Here is an 11,065-nt window from a genome sequence, read left to right on the forward strand (position 1 = left end):
TAGTCTAGAGAGTATAGAAAAGGAAGACCTCTAATACCTTCCTAGTTATAAGTATCTAGGAAATAATAACTATCCTAGAATCGAGGCATAAACTTAATAGGGGTATAAGAGAAAAGGGAAGTAGCCACTTAGAACTAGAGGTAACTCTACTAGAAGAGCTTTATAACTTTACTAACCTCTTCGATAAGGAGAAGTGTGACGAACCTAACTTAGACTTCTTCTGAAAGGGTTTAGACGAAGGTAAGTGATGTGGGACAAGTGTACAAGTCGTCTGAGGGATTCGGTGAAGCCAAAGGGTTCATAACAACAGAGTTGTCTCTTTACAGTAGTACGATGCTATTAGGAGTACTATGATATAAGGAGTGCGTTGCTATCATTAGTAAGCTCCAGAGCCTACCAGAACGAGTGACTAGCTATCTAATATACTTGTCTGGTTCCCTTATTCCTAAGTGTTCCCCCTTAGATTCCGATCGTGTGATCGCTACTACGATCCTTCGATTATTATTCGGGTGCTTGCCTTGATCGAAGTACGATCACTGTGATCACTTTCTGATTGGTCCTTAGGTCTTGTGGTTCCTAATTGGTTCTGTGTGCCTTGTCGGGTCGCCTTATACGGCCAAATCGTGACACGATGCCCCTCCCCTAGGTCTTTTGTCCTCGAAAGACTTAGGTCCGCTTTAAATAGCGCTAACACCCCCCCCTTCTTATATGTAGTTGTGTTTCCTCTATCCCCCTTCTTTCTTCTTCTATGATGTCGTTAAGATGACTGATTATATAAGAAAGAAGTCGAAGTCTAAGCCTGCTACATCGACTCTTTATACTAACCATCTTCTGGCCGCGATTCTTTCCTTAAATAATCTTTTAACGATACGCCCTTGTACGCCGTACGAGTCTAAAGGCCTTAGTTTATACAAGGTTTCGAAAAGCGATTCTTCTTGATATATAGAGTACGTTTGTAATAAGCGTTCGAATTGTAACATTCTTGGTGTTTCTCCTGCTTAGCTTCGGTCTATTACGGCTTAGTATTAAAAACTTAAGGATGAGCTTATAGCTACTAAGGAGTAGGTCCTTTATCTTTAGAAACAGAAACGAATGTGGTTTAAGAAGATGATAAGAGCTATCGCTTGGGGTATCGATAGTATAGAGGAGTTAGAGTAAGTGGAACGTAAGGAGGCTGAAGTGGTAGCGGCAGTAGAGGCTTCTAAGGTTACTATATCTTCTTTGACCCTGTCTTACTTATCTGCCGATTTCGGATAGCTTTAGGATTCCGTGTATCTGGAAGTTCCTTTAGATCTGTCCTTGCTAGCCGATTTCGGGTTGGTTTCGGGTCCGTCGCTTTTAGTCGATTAGGGTTCCTCTAGTAGAACTACTAAAGTTTCTCAGGGCAATTTAGGTTCTTAACTAGTTCCTATGAGTTGTCTTCTGGTCCAAAATTAAGCTATTTGACTAAATACTATAGTTCCCTATTGATGATATATAAATCTAGAATTTCTTTGATGTCCTATTCTTCCTCTTCGTCTTCCGCTTCGATGTTCGTGGCGATTTTAGTGTTCTTTGGTGCTGGTTCGAGAAGTGAAATATGAAAAACATCCGTCTATAGTCGTATAGATAATGGTAACGATAGTCGGTAGTTAGATATCGAAATTCGTTCGAAGGGTCCGACCTTCTTAAAGTCTAGCTTCGTGCTTGGTCGTTTAGTTTACAGGTTTCGTACGATCAGATAGACTTTGTCTCCCCTTTCTAGGTAAGGTCCCTCGAGCCTATGTTTATCGTAATAGTTCTTTATTTTGGTTCTGACAAACTCGAGTTCCTTTTTGAGTTTCTCGTATAGTACGTATATCTGTTCTACTTTAACTACCGCTCTTAGCACTATAACCTCTGGTCCTTACCTAAGGTCTGCTTTATATCTGTAGTTTATAAAGAATGGTGTGACTTTGGTCATTTCCATTAGCGTTATATTATAAGCGAGTTGTACTATTGGCAATAGTATAATCTAGTTATCTTGCTAGTAGTTAACGTAGGAACGGAGGTATTACTCGACAACTTGGTTTAGTCGTTCCGTTTGTCCGTTAGTCTGTAGGTAATATACCGTTAATAGTTTACTATTAATGCCTAATCGTTATATTAACGCTTGCTAAAACTTCGATACGAACTTGGTATCTCTATCGGTGATCTATTCTTGCGGCTAAGCGTGTACTAATATAACTTACCGATAGATTACATCTACTAGCTGTTTAGCTGTCTAGGACTCCTTGTAGGGAAAGAAGTATGCCTATTTAGTCAGGCGATCTACTATAGTGAGAATATTATCATAGATTACTCCTATAGCCGTGTCCTTAGATTCTAGTAGCTTCGTGATAAAGTCTATCGTAACTAAACTCTATAGTTTATTAACTGTTAGTAGTAGCTGAAGTAGCCTATACGGCTTATATCGTGCCGTCTTATTTCGATTATAGATATTATAGCTCTATATAACTTCTTTAACTCGTGCCATTAACTATAGAAAGTCATAATGTTTCTTGACTTATATAATAGTCTTCGTAACTCCTTTATATCCTCCGAGTTTCGATTCGTAGAGTTCTCGAATCATTCGTAGCTATTGGTCTTTATCGTAGATATACACTTTGCCTTAATACTAGAGTTTCCTATCTTTTTCTTCCACTTCGCTAGGTACTACTAGTCTAGATACTACTTAATATTATGCCTTATTGATCCTTTCTTCTCGCAAGATTATATAATATTCTAGGAACGAGTCGAGTAGATTATCTTCTATAGGTGTCTACGTTTCGTGATGTAGCGTTCTGTCTATTCGTTCCTTAAATAACGGTAGCGTTATTTCCGTTCGTCCTTCCGTGTAGTCCGTTCGTCGGCTTAAAGCGTCTACTTATACGTTTTCTTTGCCTTTCTTATAGCGGATCTTAAAGTTAAATTCCGCGAGGAATTCTGCCTATCGTATTTGTCGTCTGTTAAGCTCCTTCGTCATTATGAAGTACTATAGATTCTTATAATCCGTGTACACTTATACTGGTTTGATCGTACCGCTAAGATATAGTCGCCATTCCTTAAAAGCTTCGATAATCGCAAGTAGTTCCTTGTCGTGGATTAGATAGTTAAGACGTGGTCCGTCAAGCTTCTTTGAAAAGAAGGCTATAGGATGTAGCTTCCCTTACTTGTCTCGTTGTCCTAATTGTCCTCTAATAGCGTAGTCTAAAGCGTCTGTTTTAACCTCGAATGGTTTCTTGGGGTCTAGTAGTACTAGCATTAGATCCTTGGTGATAGTATCGCGAATCTACGTAAATGCTTGCTCGTATCGCTCTTCCTATTAGAACTTAGCGTTCTTCTTGGTAAGCTCGTATAATGGTCGTACGATCGCTCTAAAATTCCTGATAAACATCTGGTAGAAGTTTGTAAACCCGATAAAACTTCGTACTTCCGTAATTGACGTTAGTCATGGCTAATCTCTAATAGCTTTAACCTTTAAAGGTTCTATCCGAATTTATCCTAGGGATATCTTATATCCTAAAAATACCGTCTATTTAACGTGGAATTTGCTTTTCTCCTTATTAACTGATAGCTTGTACGCGTATAACGTATCTAACACTGCTCTTACATGCTTCTAGTATTTATCTATCGTCTTAGAGAAGATAAGTATATTATCGAGATAATATACCGTAAATTTATCGAGAAAGGGTCGGATAGCTTGATCAATTAGGGCTTAGAACGTTACTAGCGCGTTTATAAGTCCAAATAATATAACAAGGTACTCGTAGTAGCTATAGGGTATCCTAAAGGCCGTTTTCTACTCATCGCCTTCTTTGATCTATATATAATTATAGGCCGATAGTAAGTCAAGACGCGTAAAATATTAGGCTCCTGCTAACTAATCTCGGAGCTATAAGATTAGCGGTAACAGGTATCGATTCTTTACGGTCTATTTATTAAGTTACCAATAGTTAACGTATAACCGTAGCTTTCCGTCTTTCTTAGGTATAAATAGGATTAGGTAGCCTACTGGCAATGTCGACAGGCGGATATATCCTCTTCGAAGGTTCTCCTCTAGATATTGCTTGAGTTCTTCGTTCTGCGTCTGGCTTATATAGTAGATCTTGAAGAACTTTAGTCGTACTCCTTCCTTAAGCTTGATCTCGTGATCCTATAGGCTATGTTCTGGTAATCCTTCTAGATGCTTTGGTTCGAATGCTAGGTATCCTTCGTACTCCCTCGGTACTTCCCTAGTCTTGTCTCGTTTCTCGGTTTTCTAATAGTATATAAATTTGGTCCCGTCTATAGCGATACTAGTGATTTCTCCTATCTTAACCTATTACTCTAATTACAGTGCTCCGCATTCGTCAACGGAGAGAACAGCTATCGGCGGTTTAGCTCGTTCCTCCTGTTGTAACGTTAGTGTCGTTATACCGCTTCTTCCAGAGTCTGTAGTGGTCTGTCTGCCACTGCCTGTCTCTTACGGTGGATCCGTAGGATATACCTTCCCTTGAGTATTGTCTATTCGCGATCCTTGTACGCTCCCTATCACACCGGTCGAATACGACTCTGTCCGGGGTCGTAGGTAGCCACCATTCTTCTAGCTAATGTCCGGGTCGTAGTCTTCGTACTATAGTAGTCCTAGTATTATATCTTTGTCGTCGCCTATGTCTATAATGCTAAATACGACTACTATAGTCTTCCCTATTATAGTGATGTCAATCGGTTTGGTCTCCCTACGTACCTATTATATCGGGAATGGCCCTTTGACTATACTATACTTCCGTTTTATCCTCTAGGGTATCTATAGTTGATTTATAAGTATTGGCGAAATTAGGTTTATCTCTACTCTACTATCTACTAGTACAAGTATTTCGTACTGCTTCTATTATACCGTTATCTATAGTCGCTTATCTTGCCGTCGTCGTCTAAAGATTATAGCGATTTCCTATATTTCTGTCGGGAGGTCTCGATATAATAGTTTCTTACGCCAGTTCCTCCTATACTACGCTACCACTCGCCGCTGTATAGGCATTAATGGTTTTCAGGCCCCTCGAAGGGCCCTGACCCGTTTCCCAGGTCAGTGCTAACCTCTCCAATTGTTCGGCTAATAGCAGCTTCGTCAATCGTGCTCATTTCCGTAAGCCATTAAATGCTTATAGCTTCCTACTATTAGGTCCGTTCTGCTTTCCATTATATAGTCTATAGCTTTATCTAAAGCTCCCAAATTCGCGATTTCTTTTCGTCCTCGTGATAAAGACAATCATTACTCTAGCATGAGTCCTATATATCTCGTCCTATTCCGTAGTGCCTAGGCTAGGCTTGTCTTAGAACTACTATAATGCCTTCTAGACTCTGGGTTTCGATCTTCCAGAGTAATTCGGCCGCTCTGTTTCCTGCGTTGTAGACCTATTCTATAGGGCGTAAACTTCCGTCCCCGTTTTCCTGTCGGGTCGGCCAGTGATTGTTTTCGAATTTGTCGCGGAAGTGATATCGGTATTCGTGTGCTATATACTAAAACTAGGGCACTTATATATATACCTTATATCGAGGGTATAGTCGTGTAGTGTTACCTAGAAGGTATTAGAATTCTTTTCTAAATCCTTCCTACTGTACGTAGACTATAGGTGCCCTAATGCTAAGGTAGGAATGTTTCTTCTAATAGCTTTCCTATATACGTTTGTCTTTTTCGCGGTTCGCGCGTATAAACTGGTACTCCGGGTTACGTCGGAGTTCTTTTATTTCGTCCCTTATCTTATCGTTCTGCTAGGCAAGTCGAGTTAGGCGTCTATCTCGTTCGTGTAACTCTATATTAAGTTAGAAGACTTCGTTACGATACTATTCGATCCGTTCCTAAAGGAACAAGATATTTAGTCCGGGTCGGTCGACTCCTTGGGTGTCGGTTATCTACGATCTATCCCGTCTCTACGTGACCGTAAAACCCTACTGCCTTAAGGCTGGGAGAATCGAAATCGGTGGTGCGTACTCCCCTGCCGTATCCCATTCGGCAATGCCTATCTCGGGGTCCATAGTGACTAGTTTAGAGTATAGCGTCTGTTTGTCTTTGCCGTTATTGTCATGTTTGAGACTGTCCGTATCTTTGTAGCTTGTAGCTACTACTTCGATAACGTCCTTGGTTTTGTTAATAACCGTAGTTTCCTTTCCTAGGACTAGTTTCCAATCTTTCTTCGGGCTTCGACATTCTCGCTTATAGTGTCCTTTCTTTCTATAGTTATAGTAGGTAGCATTGGACTTATCTTTGGCCGTCTTCTTCTTATCCTGCTTCTGTGCTATGTCTATATCTATAGCTCCGGGATACGTCCCGTACGAGGTACTGACGTACGCTTGCTTTTTCTTGTCGTTAGCCTTGACCGTGGTTCCGTTCATTCGACCTCGTTTCTACTATTCCTATGTATAGAGCCGATTGTCGATTCTAATAGCCTATATAATATATTCGTCTAGCGTTTTAGGCCGGTTATACTTATATAGCTCGTCTTTGACCTTTTCCTTTAAGCCGTTATAGAGTAGTTATATTAATACCTTATCGTTAAGCTAAGACTTAAGTATATCCTGTCTAAACTATACGGCGTAGGAGGCTGTTGACTTGGTCTGTCGGAGATTAGCAAGCCTTTCTTATATATAAATCTTCTTATCTTTGTCGCTAAAGACCTTCTAAAGCTCTTCTTCGAAACGGTCGTAGGATTGGAAGACTGCCTGTATAAAGGCGTCTCGGTCGTCCTCGTCTTCCTTAGTGAGGTAGTCGTTCCATATAGGTTCGAACTATCTAAGTGCCTTGCCCTCTAGTCTCGTGGCTATATAGAGGACTTTAGCTTTATTATCCGGAAACTTGTCGTTATTAAGCCGGAAGTAGGATCGGAGGTTTGTCAAAAATCCCGCGAGATCCTCCTTGGTTCCTCTATATTTACTAGGTAGTTTGATCTTGATACGGCTTACTTTGGCAGTCTCGAGCGCCTTGATTTTGGCGTAGGCCTCGTTAACCAGTTTCTACGAGTGCTTTTCGCTATTCTCGAGTTCCTTGATTCGAGCTTAAGTAGCCTTATCTCTCTGGTCTAACTCCTAGATTTGCTACTAGAGTTGTCCAAGCTAGGCGAGCAGCTATTCGGCTGTAACGTTAGTAGCTATATCGATATCGAGGTCGAAGTCACCTCCGTTCTGAACCATGATAGAATAAAGGGAGTGATAGTAACGTATGACAAACCTAACTCAGACTTCTTCTGAAAGGGTTTAGACGAAGGTAAGTGATATAGGATAAGTGTATAAGTCGTCTGAGGGATTTGGTAAAGCTAAAGGGTTTATAACAATAGAGTTGTCTCTTTATAGTAGTGCGATGCTGTTAGGAGTACTGTGATATAAGGAGTGCGTTATTATCACTGGTGAGCTCTAGAGCCTACTAGAACGAGTGACTAGCTATCTAATATACTTGTCTGGTTCCCTTATTCCTGAGTGTTCCCCCTTAGATTCCGATCATGTGATCGCTGCTACGATCCTTTGATCATTATTCGGGTGCTTGCCTTGATCGAAGTGCGATCACTGCGATCACTTTCTAATTGGTCCTTAGGTCTTGTGGTTCCTGATTGGTTCCGTGTGCCTTGTCGGGTCGCCTTATGCGGCCAAATCGTGACAAGAAGGCTAGCGGTTTACCTCCTTACTATAGCGCTACTAACCACTATATCAAGTTAAAAGAGGGTCCTGATAGGAAGATTCCTAAACTCCCTTAGAGACCCCTCTATAATATACTACGAGATTACCTATTAGAGGTACGGAAACAGGTCGTTAATCTGTTAAATAAAAGATAGATTCGGGCGAGTTCCTCTTTGGCTACTACCCCTATCCTTTTATTAAAGAAGGTAGACAAGGGATAGAGATTCTATATAGACTACTAAGCCTTAAATAAGATTATAAAGTAGGATTAATACCTACTTCTACTAATTAAGGAGACTCTCTACTCCTTAGCTAGAGCTTGGTAGTTTACGAAGCTTAATATTAGGGTAGCCTTCTACTATATCTAGATTATAGAGGGAGATAAGCATTTGATAGTATTTCGAACCCGGTTTAGACTCTTCGAGTGGCTAGTCTACCCCTTTAGATTAGTAGGTATACCTATAACTTTCTAGTAATATATTAATAATACCCTTAGCCTAATACTCAGAGACTTCGTAATGGTATACCTTAATGATATCTTAGTATATATAGTAGGAAGTAGAAAGGACTATATAAAATAAGTTAGGGAAGTTCTCTAGAGACTATAAGCGGTAGGGTTAGCTCTTAACCTTAAGAAGTATATATTTGCTATAAAAGAAATTAAATACCTTAGCTATATTATTAAGGCCGGTGCCTAAGTCTGTCCTAACCCCGAGAAGCTTGCTACTATCCGTGACTAGGAGGCACTATAGAAAGTTTAAGGAGTACGGAGTTTCTTAGGGTTCGCTAACTTCTACCGCGACTTTATCCCTAACTTCTCCGAGATAACCGCGCCCCTAACACGATTAACCTATAAGAATACCCCATTTTAGTAGGGAAAGGAGGAACAAGAGGCCTTCGAAGCCCTTAAGACGGCCTTTATCTCGGAGCTAATCCTAATATAATAGGACCCTAAGAGAGAGATAGTTCTCAAGGTAGACTATTCTAGGACAGCCCTTAGTAGATACCTTTCTCAACAGGGAAAAGATAGGGTTCTATATCCTATAGCCTATTATTCTACGAAGTTAACCCTAGCCGAAAGGAATTATACGATCTATAACAAGGAATTACTTATAATCATCTCCTATTTAAAGGCTTAGTTAATAGAGCTTTATAGTATTATAGCCCCTTTCTAAATCCTAACTAACTATAAGAACCTTGAATATTTTACCTAGCCCTGTCTAATTAGCAAATAATAAGCTCGATAGGCTAAGATACTCTCTTACTTTAACTTCGAGCTCTAATACCGTCCTAGATTATAGGTGTCTCGCCCTAATGCCCTATCCCGTCGTAAATAAGACTTCCCTAAAGATATATAGCATACTATATAACTTCTTCCTACTATCTAATTAGATACCTCTACTACCTTAGAGTCATTAGAAACATCTTGCCTACCTAAGGGGAATAATATTTTTATAGATAGCTCGCTTATATCCCTCTAGGACGAGGGAGTTCTTAAGGATAAATACTATATATATAGACTTTAGGCTATCTAAGATAGGGCCTAGAAGTTCCCTAAAGAGGTAAATATAGTATAAACCTAGATTATAGACTATTCTCTAAGTATATAAGGTACTCTTTAATTTCGGGGGAGACTTTAGCTCCCTATATAAGAACCCCTTACTATTACTATCCTCTAACGAGTTTATAACTCCCCTATATCAGGTTACCTAGGGAGGAATAGGTTATTTAAGATACTCTAATAGGACTATTATTAGGACCTTATATCCTCTAATATAAAGCAATTCGCAAGGAACTATCATATATACCGAAGGGCTAAGGTATTACGGTAACTACGATAAGGACTCCTCTAACCCCTACCTATTACCGACCGCTTCTAGAAATAGATTTCTATCGACTTTATAGTCGACCTCCTAGTATAAGAGAAGAACTCACCCTATTACCTTATAGTAATTACCGATCGGCTATCGAAATACGTCTAACTCGAGGCTATATCTTTGATAGGGGCCGAAGCGTATACGCTCCGGTTCTAGGATATATAGTAGCGGTTTTATAGATTTCCGATATAGATTATTACTAACTACGGCTCGGACTAGCTTAGCCAATTCTAGACTTCTCTCTATAGGATCGTTAGGATTAAACAGTTGCTATCAATAGCCTATTACCCCTAAATAGATAGAGGTATAGAATATATAAACTAGGAGGTATAGACTATCTTATAGACTATCGTTTCCTTTACCTAGTATAACTAGCCTGAACATCTTCTAGTATATTAGTTTATAATTAATAACTATAACTTAACGATAACTAGAACAAGTATAAGTTACCTCCTCTATAGCTATAATATAAGTCCTATCTAGTTTGCTAACCTCCTAGACACTCCCGCTTTATCCCTATAGGGGAGGGTTATTAACTTCCTATACTACCTAAAAGAAGGTATAAAGTAGACCTAGGCTATTATTATATATATATAATAGCACTAGTAAGAAAACGTTAATTGATCTTAATATCCGGCTAAAAGGTTTAAGGTAGGGGATAAAGTATAGTTATCCCTATATAATATAAAAATTAACTGCCTAAGTTAGAAACTCGATTAGGTTAACACTAAATATAAAGTAGTAGCGGTACTAATACCGCTAACTGTCACTTTAGATATCCCCTAGGGCCTATACCCTACCTTCTATATTAATCTAATTAAATATACTATATCTAACCCGCTCCCCTTATAATATATATTAGATACTTACCCTAGCCTAGTATTAGAACTTTTATAGGATAGATTACTATAAGAAGAATACGAAGTAGAAGCAATTCTTATAGCTAGGAATACAAGGGGGAGGGGAAACTACCATGACGTATTAGTAAAGTAGAAGGGATATGTCACGATTTGACCACATAAGGCGACCCGACAAGGCACATAGAACCAATTAGGAACCATAAGACCTAAGGACCAATCAGAAAGTGATCGTAGTGATCACACTTCGATCAAGGCGAGCACCTAAACAATGATCGAAGGATCGCAATAGCGATCATACGATCGGAATCTAAGGAGGGGAACACTTAGGAATAAGGGAACTAGACAAGTATATTAGATAGCTAGTCACTCGTTCTAGTAGACTCTAGGAGTTTACTAGTAATAGCAACTTACAATTATAGTACTTATACCAAGCATCGCTAACTACTATAAGGAGATAACTCTATTATTATAAACCCTTTAGCTTTACCGAATCCCTTAGACGACCTATACGTTCGTCCTGCTTAACCTACCTTCGTCTAAACCCTTTTAGAAGAAGTCTAAGTTAGGTTCGTTATATGTTGCTATTACTCCCTTTGTTCTATCATGGTTCAGAACAGAGGTAACTTCGACCTTGATATCGATATAGCTACTAACGTTACAGCCGAATAGCTGCTCGCCTAGCTT

The sequence above is a fragment of the Thermothelomyces heterothallicus genome (genome assembly GCF_042370625.1).
Source record: "Thermothelomyces heterothallicus CBS 202.75 unplaced genomic scaffold P884_scaffold_38, whole genome shotgun sequence".
Taxonomy (NCBI): Eukaryota; Fungi; Ascomycota; class Sordariomycetes; order Sordariales; family Chaetomiaceae; genus Thermothelomyces; species Thermothelomyces heterothallicus.